The sequence below is a fragment of the Balearica regulorum genome, chromosome 4 (assembly GCF_011004875.1).
Source record: "Balearica regulorum gibbericeps isolate bBalReg1 chromosome 4, bBalReg1.pri, whole genome shotgun sequence".
Classification (NCBI taxonomy): domain Eukaryota; kingdom Metazoa; phylum Chordata; class Aves; order Gruiformes; family Gruidae; genus Balearica; species Balearica regulorum.
The window spans coordinates 79,375,043-79,385,693 of record NC_046187.1 but is presented as its reverse complement, the minus strand read 5'-3'; the positions used below and the strand labels follow the sequence as shown (position 1 = coordinate 79,385,693).

Here is a 10,651-nt window from a genome sequence, read left to right as displayed (position 1 = left end):
ACTGCTCCAGACCCTGAAGACTTTATCACCTAAATACACGAGAAAGACAAAGGGTTGGGTGCAGGGAGCTGATGGATGGCACAGAGAAATTGCATGAAGCAGGTTTTTGGCTGTCTCCAGAAGAGGTCTTCAATAGCACATTGTCAGACACTGGTACAAAGTCCTACCAGCACATGCCAAAGGACATCGGAGAGCCTCGATCACCTCTCCTGATGGGGACACTGAGGTACCCAAATTAGAAGCACAGTCATTATGAGCCACTCTCCAGCAGAGAGAAAATGCTCTTTATGGGTGAAAACATCCCTTCTGTCTGCTTGGGTATGTGATTTAATCCCCACAGGAGGATTTTGCATTCCAAAGGTCACCATCAGACGTCTGATTTTTCTTGAGAATTGGTAAAATTAGGAGCAAAGTTACAACCTCATTGCTAACCCCCTCCCCATGGTATCATCTTATGCTCCTTGCAAGGACAAGGATCTCTTTTTCTTTATTATAGTAGGAATGCACAGGCTCCTGTTCCCATCCCAGATGGCATACCCAAGAGCAACGGCTCCGGATGGACATGTCACAATAAAATCTCCTTTCTATTTATACAGTGCCTATGACCTTCAGCTGTTGCTACATCACACTAGGCATAGCACAAACATTTTAAAACATCCTGGAGTTTGTTTCTGAAAGGTGCATAGGTTCATTATGTTTTCCAAGGGGTCATTATGTGCATCTACTCTGAACCTTTTCAAAATGTGGCTAATAACTTAATTTTTTCTGTCCAGATCATAATTTCTGGGGTTAAACTTAGTACTTAAAAACACAGATGGGCTCAGTTTAAAGACTGGGAGAGGATCCAATTGTAAGTTGTCCAGCTGGTAAAACACCCTCACTGTTGAAAAACGGGTGAACTTGGGAATTCAGGCAGCTACATCTTCCCATCATTGCCTTTCACTGTGCCTTTTCCCAGCTACACTGATGAGCTATGAACCCCCAGAAAGGTCTTCACAGTGCGAATGGTGTCAGTCCGTGACCCGCTCACCTCTTGGCCTCCTCGTGCACAAACCCGACCGACCTATTTACATCTCTGGCCATGAATCAAGTTTCTCAGGCCATTATAAATGTGGTGTTTTCCTGAACTTCCTTCAATTTTTCTTTGTTCCCTTTGAACTGCAGGCACACGAGCAGGATGCAGGATTGACCCCTGATGGGACGTGAAGCTCTTCGGCTTGATGCATCCCTCTGCCTCTCAGCTACTTTCGCTCATAAAGCACATTACGTACAATTAAGTATGAATTCATCACATGAATGGTCATTAGATATCTTTGTTGTTAAACTGAGCTCAAAACTCAGCTCCTGTCCACGGGGAGGAGCACATAGCAGCCTTAGCTTTGGCTACGTGGTTCTCCAGCATCAGAAGGGACCCTTGGTGGGCTTTACACGGCCCAACAGTGAGCTGTGCTGGGAGGAGGGATTATAGCAGGATGTCCTCAGCCTGCCTCCCGTAAGAGTTGCTGTTTTGTGGCACCTTCCTTCGGGAGGGATGCAGGATGGGGATGAGGCAAGGGAACAAGGCCTTCCAAGTCCGTTACTCAAAGCTTGGGGGAAGTCTGGTCTGCTGGGAGAGGAATTAGTATAGAAGCAAGTTGTGTTAGCTATTTTGGATGCTTTGGGAGGGAAAAGATAGACAGGAGGAGGGGCTGGAGTGTTTATTGGGGTGCATGTGAAAGAAGGAGCCTTTTGGGGTGATGTAGTCAGGAAAGAAATCCTGGGTTTAAAGAGAATGAGGGAGAATATCTGAAGATGAAATGAGTTTTGAGGGCTGAACCCTATGCGAGAAGGAGGGATCAACTCCCTGCTTCAGCAGAGCCTCAGGGTGGTGTTTCCACTTAGAAAAAAAACAGAGGAATTTTCAGTCAAAACCCGATTTGGCTCCCCTTGCCTGCTTTGCGTAGGGGGGAGCTGACCAGTCTGGTGGCCAGGCAGATGGAGTCACAGGCGTGATCGACAGGCACTAAGCAAGGCATCTCCTTGCGATGGGACAGAGGGTCAGGGCTGATCCTCTCCAGGCTGCTTGAGTCCAGAGCTCTCATTTAGGGTCCCTTGTTTGCTTTCAGCAGAATGAAATCACCAAAGAGAGTGGCTTAGATCAAGCCAAAGTCCTGCTGACTTTCAAAAGAACTCAGTTATTGATTTCTGGGGACTGTGTTTCTCCCTGGAGGACTGGAAAAAGCCCAAGGCAGTTGCCTAGGATGCCTGTAAACTCTGGCTCTGAGAACAGCCTTGTTTAACGAGGGCCTTGCTTAATGCAATTTGAGCCTAAGGTCATTCCCCCAGGCTGCTCTCTGGCAAGCAGACAGTGAGGGGCTGGAGGATCTGCTAGCCAAGGCTACCCTCCCCAATAGGGGATCTGAAAAGTGAGTTAGAAAGCGAGTTAATGACGATTTCTCCCAAAAGCCTTTCTGCGGCAAAGAGCCAGAGTTTTCCACCTTGCTGAAGTGGCTGATCTGGTGAGCCCAAGGGTGAAGCCTACGCAACGCAGAGATGGAAGACATTTGTTTACCACCCAGAGATGCGGTGGAGTAGGAGAAGGGAAAGCTGCTAAAATCACCCCAGAAATCAGTCAGTCCTCTGTGCAGCAGGTTTGATACGTAAGCTGGCTGTTGACACCTGAAACAAGTGCGGATATGGGCATGAACAGTGCAGATGTCTCCAGCACAGGCAGCTGAAATGGCCAAAGCTCCTCAGTTTCCCACCTGGAATAGCTGGATGTAAACACTTGTCAACACAGATGACAGCTCATATTGGCTGATATCTTAGTTGCGAGAGAAAAAAGACAGTATACGGTCTCCACCAAGGACTGACATCATAGGTGATCCTAACAGAGACCCTATGCCACGTCTACCTGCTCTGCGTAGGTGTCCCAAAAACTTCAGGACACCTACAGTGCTATTAGACATGGGCATGGGCAGCTGAACTGAGCTCCAATCGATACAGCCAATGCAGCCTGGAGAGCTGCTCACCTGGCATTGATGTAGACACCAAGGTATGGCCAGCTGAACGACACCCAGACACCACTGACAAAGAGCAAGTGCATTCACTCATCCGAAGCTGGGTGCTTTAATACAGCTGAATCCCAGGCCAGTGAAGTCCTTGTAACATCAGTTGTTATTTTCTTTGATGCTATATCAACATCTACGGGGTATCTCAGCAATGCCTCTCTGTGTAGTGACAAAGCCTTGGGGAGAAGGTAGTCCACATCCAACCTTGCCCCCTTGAATACTGAACACTGTAGTAAGCAGTCTGAAAATAGTCCTCGATGCCCAGGTCTTTACTATCTTTAACAACAATCAGCCTCCCACTGATTTCAGTGTGGTTTCAAGGATGGCCCTGTAGCCTCCTCAACGGGGCGCCCCTTGCAACACATTCACACACACGAAAAAGGTCCCTACTCTTTCCCCACTAAACATGAACCCAAAGGTGCAGAAAGCTGCCAAAATTGAGCTCTGCCTGCAGGTTGGCATGATGGATGGCAGAGCTCAGCTGAGAGCTGTTTAATTTGGGTGAAAGACACTGTGTGGGAAGCAACCCTGCCTGAGCTCCCAAGGTGTGTAGGAGCCAGCTTGGTTTCATCTCAGCTGATTCTAGCAGCGGCGTGTTGCTTTGGAGAAAACGAAATGCTGGGAGCTGTGGAGGGGGATGGAGGTTAGGACAAATCTCTCCATTCACTTCTGCAGGGATGAGAGCAGCAGATAAGCTTTCAATGGGAGCCTGCGAGTTTCTCTGCTGAAGGACTGTGGCAGATCTTGTGTGGCACCCAAAGAGGAGATAATCATCTGGAGTGTGCCTGCTTCGGCCAGCTCTCCAGGCTTGCACCCATGGATTCTCACTTAGCGAAAGCCCTGAGACCTTTTCCTAGCAAAACCAGCATGGCCTCTCTCAGTGTCCCTTGAGCACCGATGCTTCAAGTTCCCTTGGACCTGGGGAGGAAAGATTTCACACAGAACCCCACACTTTGCACGATACCCCAAAGATCTCAATTTCTGCTCCTCCTCCTCCTCCAAATCCAACCAAAAGCTGAAACCATCAATATCTCCAAGAGTTGCTCGCAGCCTCCTGCATACCCCCTTACTTGGAGGGACCACTTTGGTCTTGAGCATGTTCAGCACGCCATGAAGCTCTAGCTGGTGATGAGACAGCCCTTGGCATTGGTATTTCTGAGCACCCCCAAACCATCTGCTCCAGTTTCATCCCTCTTCTGGGTCCCTGTGAGGAGGAGGAGACTCCAGCTGAGAGAAAGGGACAGGCCGCCCACTTGTGCTGAGTAACCATTGCCAAATTGGATGCCAGCACATACACACACACACACAAAAATATTTCCACTGAGGTTGCTATGAACAATGGTCTCTTGATTATTTGCTGTCTTAAACACATATGCCTTTGGCAGTCCTCCATGGGGAACAGGCAGTTCAAGTGCTGACCCTGCTCTTGGACTGACTCGTCAACATTTCCACATCCAATGCTACCAGCTGATGGAGTGTTTCATCAGCGAAAAACAGGACGTGATCCCTGCCCTGGGAGTTTGCAAGCTGAAGGCAGACACATGGGCAAGGGCAGAGCCGCATCCTAATAGATGGTGGTGAGAAAACACCTCTGTCTCATCAGACCTGGCAGTCTTCCTTGCCCACTTGGCGAGCTTGCCCATCTCCTTAGACACAACCCCAAACCCACCTTGTTATCATCTTGCAGCCCGTCCTTAAAATGTTGCCATGGTGTCTGCAAGTCCATGGGAAGGAGTCAGGGAGAGTCCAGCTGCCAGCCAAGGTTTGCAAGTCCTGTTTCCAAGGGCATGAAGGAGTGGAGACATCCCGGCTGGCTCTGTGCCGGGTCCAGGCGCACTAAAGTTATGTCCCAGTGATGTCCTACCTGAATGATGAGCGCCACTGATGGGGGAAGCATTGGAGGATGTTTGAACCCAGGAGATGTGAGGAGATGAGCAAAGACCTGATTCCACAAGGTAAGAACGTGTTCATGGTTGCTGTGGTAGAGAAACCAAAGTGACTGTCCAGTACTGGCCACTTCCTAAAGCAAAGGGAAAAAGAACCAAGGTTCCGGGAGGCAAAGTGTTTGATCTGAACATTATTTGTGATACTCATGGAGGTCTTTGCTCAGCCCTAGGTTGTCTTCCCTGCTAGTTTCTCCATGCCTGGAGAGAGACTTCCAGAGACCCCATCAGTCCCTGGCTATCCAAGATTTTGCACTGTCTACAAATAGTTGGTACTTGCTGAAAAGAGCAGATCTGAAACCACAGTTGGCAAATTGCATCAACAAGCATATTCTCAGCGAGGCATTGTTCCAGTTTGTATATGTCTGAAAAGAACTGTTCAGGCATATGTTAAAGTTGGCACCTTCTCCCTGGGACTCGCTACAATCTGACGGCTGGAGCATGATAACTACATCAAGACGCACAAAACACTCAGCAAATAAGGGAAAACAAAGTCCACTCGAGATGTTAGCAGGGCCGTGATGAGGACAAGGAGCAGAGGCAGAGAAATGTCCTCTACAGAGAGCACTTGTCCTGGCCTGACGTAGAATATGATGACATCTGCAAGCGCTTCTTGGAAAGGGATCAACAGTGGCGCAGAAGAGGAGAGCAGAAAACCTGCTGCCCAGGATAACCCTTACAAAAAAACTCGGCAACTGAAAGGGGAGAGGAGGATAGTGCTGTGGGAACCCAAACTAGGCAAAGTGTCCTACCAGGCTCTGGGCTTCAACCCATGCTGAAGGAGGCAACACCTTGCAGTGAGGGTGGACTCAGTGGGGACACACAGCATGTGAAGGGCTGTCAGCCCCCATGGAGTTCTACGCCCTGCAAAAACCATTCCTTTGCATCCGTGAGGAAGAGGAGCTGGAAAATGATGCTGCTCCGGCCATCGAGGGTATATCCATTGCTCTGCTTGGGTGTCTTAGTAGAGACCTTGCCATCAGGGAAACCCCCTGAACTGAAATGATTGGAGAGTGTTAGGAGGAAATATTGTCCTGGTTTTGCTTTTCCTTGGGTGTCCACATACAGCTGCTGCTGCTGGGGATAAGACGCTGGGCTGAGCTGGTGGAGCTGCAGCTTCATCAGAGCATCTTCTGAGCTACACAACTGGCCCTGCCCCAGTCTGAGCCTGTCCCATTGCTGGGTGAGGTGACACATGCAGGTTCCCCCTTTATCCCCTCCCACCCCCTCAGGGTGTCCAGGAGCACCCGAGTGCCCCTCAGGGGGTCAGAGAGGGGAGCTGGAGCCCATGTCCCCTTGGGTGCATCTGTATCAGCGTTGGTGCTCAATCCTGGAGGCGTGCGGCCAGGTGACGATCAGAGAGGAGTTCATCTGAGGCTGGCAGCATTGTGGGAAGCTCACGTGTGAGACACCTCATGCCCTTGCATGTCCCCTGAAAGAGGCTGCACTGCCACGCTCAGAGGAGACCAGGCTGCCTGTGAGCAAGGGGCTGCATTGCACGGACGGGGCCAATCCTGGCGGGTCCTGAGCACGTCTCCGTTTCTGGTGGGGCAATCCCAGCAGACATGTCTGACTTCACCTTCTCCATCCCCCATTGGCAGCCCTGCACTCTTCCTTTGCCCCAGCCAGAAGGACCACCCAGTTGTCCATGCAGGATCTGCACCGCTCCGTTGCTGGTGGGAAGCAGCAGAGTCTCACCCACAGCAGAGATGGCTTTGTCCCAGGCTCTAATCCCTGTCCCCAAAGGTGACTGTCCATAAGTCAGAGGGCCTCGGTTGCTCTTTCCATCCAAGGAGGATCACACACAGCCCCTGGAGCTCTGCCAGCAACCACCTATGCGGAGAGATACTCACAGCCTGCAATTCTGTGGGAGCAGTCGAGTGGCTGTCTGGCATCATTAGCAGGAATAATTAATTACCTGACCTGCCATTTCACTGGAAAGCAGTAGAAATAAGTAGCAGCAACTCCTGCCTCTTCTCCCCTTCTCGACAGGCAAGCAGGAGTGGTGTAACCACTGCACATCCATGGAAGGGGCCAAGGGGAGAACTGGAGCCTGACAGTGCCTGTTGCAGGACCTAGCCCCTCCTGCAGCAACCCCAGGGCTGGGGTGAAGCTCAGAGCAGGGGCACATGCCACCAAGCCCTCCATGCGTTGGAGCTCCTCTCCATGGATAGCATTGTGAGCCTTTTATTTTCCTTTTCCCTCTGGCACCTCTCATTTCTCCTTGGAGAAGGCAACTCCACAGAACATCACTGTCAGGAGCTGCCTTGCCTTCAGTTTGAGTCCTCGGACAAATCTGCATGTCGTTTGCATGTCCCTTTTCTAGCTGGTCTGGGTAAAAGAGAGTTTGGGGAGTTTGCCCCTTCTGCTAGCTCAGATCCTTGGTCTCTCTGTGGGGTGGGAATAGAAGCTTTCATCCCCCGCACTGACTTTATTTCCCCTTCCCAGCCCCACTGGAGGACCCCAGGGGTTCAGGCTGTGCCACCCCAAAGGGCTCTGCCCCTGGAGACGGGGGTAGTCAAGGGCCAAAATGGGATTTTCATGGTCTCAAGGTGCAGACAGGCAGACAGACAGACATGGCTCCCACCCCCAGCCACACGCCGTGGGGCTGCCCGTGCCCCCCAAACACCAGCCGTGGCCCCGAGACACCCCAAACCTCCCCTGACCTGCTGCACGGGGCAACGTCAGTGCTCAGCTGTATTGAGGGGGCTCTTTATTTTTGGGGGGCACGACAGCGATGAGACACGGCGAGGCTGCGGGGGCCAGAGCCGAGGCACCAGGGGGGGTTGACCCCAAATGTCCCCTATCCCAGAGCCCTGTGGGGGCAGGTGCCGGGGGCGGGGGGGGGTCCATGCAGCATCCCACCATCCCCAGCCAGGGCCGTGGCCTGACCCGGCAGAGAGCCCTGTCCTGGGGGGGCGTGGCGAGGGAAGAGTTAAAGGGAAGGCGAACAGATCCTCCCTCCATCCTTCCCTTCCTCGCTGTTAGGCTGCTGCTTTGACAGGGGGTGGGGTCGGGGCTGGCCGCCGTTTGCCGCAAGAAGGGGGGGGAAACGTGGCTGCGAGTGTGTGTGTGTGTGTGGGGGGTGTGTGTGTGTGTGTGTGTGTGTGTGTGTTGGTGACATACGACAAAATGAGATGAGACCCCTCGGACGGGAGCGGCCACCCGGCTGCGCAGCCACCGCCGCTTGATTCCCTGCCCGGTCCCTGCCCGCCCGCTGCCCATCGCTGCCCACCGCGCCGGGGACCAGCGAGAGCCCCGAGCATCCCCGCCAAGAGTAAGGCTGAGGGTGGGGAGGAACTGGGAGGAACTGGGAGCGATGCTGAGGGGGGGGGGGGAGGGGGGGGAAGTGGGACGGGGTGAGGGTGACAAGGGGGGTGGGGGTCCCTGGAGGGTGGGAGGGATGTGGGGTGCACAGAGAGCAAGGGGAGGAGGACCTGATGCTGGAGGTTCGCTCGGCTGAACCACCCACCCAGATATATTTGGGGGTGTGGGGGGGAAGATTTTGGGGAGTGTGGGGGGTGGAAGATGGGTTGCCAGCACCGATTTCTGGTGTGATGGAGGGGAGGGGGGGGCTTGTTTGTGCCTAAAGTCGCAGTTGCCTGGATTTGGCCCCGCGGGGCCGTTTGGATCTGACAGCACCCAAAAATAGAGTGCAAGGTGGGGAGGGGCGGGGGGGTGCAGACCTGCTTGCCAGTGCCCAGCAGGATCACGTTATTCCCCCCCCCCCCCCCCCCCCCCCCCCCCCCCCCCAATCTTCCTCAGCTTCTTTTATTTATTTCTTTATTTCTTTTGCAGTGATGTCAGGGAGGGGAGCAGTGGCTGGGGATGGGGGTTGGATTCAAGCAAAGGAGGTTGCTGGCGGCCGAGTGATTAACGTGCAGTTGCTGGGAATTATGTCATCTGCCTCGGTGCTGGGTGGCCCTCGCCCAGCAGCAGCGGGGAGGGAAGGAGGAAGGATGCTGAGGGGGGACGTCATGACACGGGGTTCCCCGCTTGGGACTTCACCCAAGGAGGCACCGATGCCTCCCCGGCTCTGTGAGGATGCAGGCGTCGCGTGTTCCCCCCCCCACCCCCCCAACCCATTGCAACCCCCAAGCCATGGATGTGTGCTGGCAGGGCTGTGGGTGCAAACCCACCCCGCTGCCCTGAGCTCCCTGGGGTGCCCAGGCCCACGGGCTCCATCCCCACGCAGAAAAGCGAGTTGCTGCTCTTCCTGGTGGCTCATCCTGCTCGCTGGCCCGGCAGCCGGGTTTGGAGCAGCCGGAGAGGGTGTCGTGATGAAGGAAGGATGAAGGCAGGCATCCCCTCAGCCAGCTCCCCAGGAGAGAGCAGGGCTGGAGCTGCTGCACTGCAGCAGAGAGCCCCATGCGGGGATGCAGGTGGGCCTGGAGGGGAGGGCAGGGACCCCCTCTGCCACCCCCATCCACTCCTCAGAGCCAAGGCGAGAGGCTGGAGACCTGTGGCTGCGAGCGGCCCTCCAAGCTGGCAGGTCCCTCAGGTCCGGAGGAGACGGTCGGGCTGCTGGATGCTCCACAGCCTCCTGAGCATCCCCCTGAGCATCCCCCTGAGCATCCCCTGCCTCTTCCCCACACGTGTGAGGAGCTGGGGAAGGAGGGCAAGGCCTGCCAGCTGAGCCAGGCGAGGGTCCCTGCTGCACATCGACACCCTCTTCCCTCTGCTCCCCACCCCGTGCAGCCCCGTGCAGCCCCGTGCAGCCTCATGCAGCCCCGTGCAGCCCCATGCACCATGGCAGAGGATCGGGCAGGGAGAGGAGCAGGCAAATGCAAGTAGGAGGGCTGCAGGGAGCCGTGGGGTGGAGGCAGGAGGGGTGGGCTGTACTGGCATTTTCTGTCCCACTTCGCAGTACGCAGGAGAGGTGATGCCAACAGCTTCTTCAATTCAAGCTGGGAGTCAGTGGGTGTAAATCAATCCAGGGGATGCCACTTGCCCCGTGGGATAACCTTTGGCAACTCTCTTAGCTCTTCTGCGCTCTGCTTTCAACACCCTCCAGCACAACCTTCATCCGCAAACCCGCTCAGGCAGTGGATTGTGCCAGCAGCTGAGCCCTCGAGGGAGGTGCTGGCATTAAAAGAGGGTGTAGGATCTCAAAGCACCCCTGGTCTCAGGCAGCCAGGGTTGGGAGGCTCCTCCAGCACGTGCGGTTCGTTCGCCCGTCCCCTCTCCACGCAGGGAACTGCGCGGTTTGTTTATGTGTGGCCCTGGTTCGAGCGGCGATCTGCCGTAGCTATATATAGCATGCGATGCTGTCATCCGAGTTCAGTCTGGCTGGGGAATTTATTTTCTGCAAAGGTTGGAAGGCGAACGGTCTGAAAACAGGCGTGGAAATGCCAGAGTGGTGTGATTCCCCGTCTGCGGTGTCTGGGCTCCCGCAAGGGAACCGGGCACGTTGTCCTGAGCGTTGGCCTGGCGATGACAATGGGGCAGAGGAGGAATGTGCGGAGGGGCAGAAATTTCCCCCGTTGCCTCCCTGCTGCAGGGGTGGGCATTTAAAAAGTGGCGCAGTGGCGTGCATCGCCGCGTGGGCTCCATACAGGGATGAGGGTCACCTCTCCATGAGCCAGTCTTTGCTGGGTCACTGCGCCGATGTCCTAAGGGACAAACCCCCAGCCCCCAGATCCAAAAGGAGGAGGTAGA

At 54.5% G+C, this 10,651-nt stretch overlaps 1 protein-coding gene across 2 annotated transcripts in view; it reads left to right on the top strand.

The window, feature by feature from the left end:
* Positions 1 to 8,014: 8,014 nt before the first annotated feature.
* LZTS3 (leucine zipper tumor suppressor family member 3) overlaps positions 8,015 to 10,651 on the top strand; it is a 54,743-nt gene continuing 52,106 nt past the window's right edge. The window contains exon 1 of one of the 2 annotated variants that reach the window (XM_075752823.1): positions 8,015 to 8,270. The gene's annotated coding sequence lies outside the window, so the exon portion shown is untranslated. The remainder of the gene's footprint in view (positions 8,271 to 10,651) is intronic. The other variant, XM_075752821.1, reaches the window with a different exon arrangement.